We start from the raw sequence: 2,412 nt of genomic DNA, 5'->3' as shown, positions 1-2,412 counted from the left end.
ACTACCCAAGCCATCTGTAGATTAAAGAAATCTTCATAAATTCCACTAAGATTTTTTTTTTTAAATATAGGGGAAAAATCCATCCTAAAGTTCATATGGAATTTCAAGAGACCTAGATAAGAAATAAAAATCTTGGAGAAGAAGAAAGTTGGGATTCTCATACTTCATGATTTTAAAACGTACTACAAACTAATGTAATCAAATCAGTTTTACTAGCATAAAAATAGACAGATAGACCCTTGAAATATAGAACAAAAAAGCTCAGAAATAAACCTTTGTATGTGTGGTAATTTATTTTCAGCAGGAGTAACAAAAATTATTTACAAGGGAAAAGGTAGTCTTTGTAAAAAATGGTATCGGATCTAACAAATCCACTTCTGGACATATATATTAAAAAATTGAAAGGAGACATTTGAAGAGATATTTGTACATCCATGTTAATAGCAGCTATTTGTAATAGTCAAACAATTGATTTACCGTTGACAATGTTTTTTTTTTTTTTTTTTTTTGTACCAGGGATTGAAACCAGCTATGCTTTACTACTAAGCTACATCCCCAGCCCTTTTTATTTTTTATTTTGAAACAGGGTCTCTATAATTTGCTTAGGGCCTCCTTGAGTTGCACAGACAGTAACATAATCTGCTGTGGGCAAATCACATGTTCTGCTAAGGTCTATTCCTTGGCTGGATATATGATTTTAAAAAAGGGGACCATATATATCAGGAATCAAGACAGGTGTGCAATCGAGAGTAAGGTTTTTACTTGGAGGGAAGGAGTGGGAGCTTAAAAGATATATTTTGAAACAAGACATAGTCCAGTCTAGATACATGAAAGTGTAGAAATGTGAGCACAGTAATAAGAAAAATTCACTCACTCTTTCAGTGCACAGAAAGCCTTGGTTGTGTGCATCTGTTAAGGAATTTCCCCCTTATTTTTCATCTTTTTAAATTAAAAATATCTTAGTTTATACTTTTAACTTTAAAAATATATAATGATAGCCAGAGAAGTTTGAGCTGCAGGTGGTGCACAAGGGTTGTGGGTCCTGCTTCTAAACATGCCTGCCAATCAAGATGTTGTACCCATTCCCCAAGCTAAGGCTTCCAGTCCCAGGAACCCATGAGTCTTCTTTGATGTGAACATCAGAGAGGAGCAGGTTGGTTGAATTGTCTTACAATTGTTTGTGGATATTGTACCCAAAACTGCAGAAAAATTTCGTGCATTGTGTACAGGAGAAAAAGGCATTGGACCCATCACTGGGAAACCTCTCTATTTCAAAGTATGTCCTTTTCATTGAATTATTAAGGAATTTATGGTTCAGAGTGGAGACTTCTCAAATCAGAATGGGATGGGTGGAGAAAGTATTTATGGTAAAAAATTTGAAGATAAAAATTTCTACTATAAGCATGCTCAGGAAGGTTTACTGAACATGGCAAATACAGATAGCTATACAAATGGTTCTCAGTTCTTTATCACCGAGGTCCAACCCCTCATTTGGATGTAAAATGTGGTGTTGGGTCAAGTACTTAAAAGAGTAGGTATGGCAAAGATACTGGAAAATATAGAAGTGAAAGGTGAAAAACCCTCCAAATTATGTGTTATTGCAGAATGTGGAGAGCTGAAAAGGGGGATGTTTGGGGAATATTTCTAAAAGAAGCTCTGGCTATAGTCATCCAGATTTCCCTAAGAATGCAGATGTAGACTTAAAAGATGTAGATAAAATTTTATTAATAATAGAACACTTAAAAAACATTGGATATACTTTTTTTTTTCAAATCCCAACACTGGGATATGACCATTAAAAAATTAGCAAAGGTTTAAACATATGTGGATAGTTCAAAGGCTGTTATTGAGAAAGCAGGTAGATCCAGGCTGCAATCTATAACCTTAAGCTGTGTACTGAATATTGGTGCTTGTAAAGTGAAAATTGCTTCCAGGGAGCAATTGACAGTTGTTTAGAGGCTCTTAAAATGGGCCCATCAAATACCAAAGCACTGTATCACAGTGCTCAAGGACAGCAGGGATTAAAAGAATAGAATCAGGCATTGGCTGATCTTAAGAAAGCTCTGGAGATAGCACCAGAAGATAAAGCCATCCAGGCAGAATTGCTGAAAGTCAAACAGGAGATAAAGGCAGAGAAAGATAAAGAGAAGGCAGTATATACAAAAATGTTTGCTTAATAAGGACTCAATTTTTCTGAAATATCTGCATTTATTGTATGGAGGCAAAAGGACAATGTAAGAGTTATTGTCTGTATATGATCATTAATGTGATTCCTTTGACATTTCAGTTCTTCATTGTTTACAGTTTAGAAATTCCAATATAGCTTTTCTCTTAATAAAAGGTGTTACAAAATACAAAAAATTAATAGAATTTGATTATCTTTCCAGGTTAGAGGAAAAACAATTCTTTTAC

The 2,412-nt window shown here is 34.4% G+C and overlaps 1 pseudogene; it reads left to right on the top strand.

Moving 5' to 3' along the window:
* The first annotated feature begins 1,054 nt into the window (after window positions 1–1,054).
* LOC113186904 (peptidyl-prolyl cis-trans isomerase D pseudogene) lies at window positions 1,055–2,177 on the top strand (annotated as a pseudogene).
* Window positions 2,178–2,412: the final 235 nt, after the last annotated feature.

Source organism: Urocitellus parryii, chromosome 13, assembly GCF_045843805.1.
Source record: "Urocitellus parryii isolate mUroPar1 chromosome 13, mUroPar1.hap1, whole genome shotgun sequence".
Lineage (NCBI taxonomy): Eukaryota > Metazoa > Chordata > Mammalia > Rodentia > Sciuridae > Urocitellus > Urocitellus parryii.
This window is presented reverse-complemented; position numbering and strand designations above follow the sequence as displayed.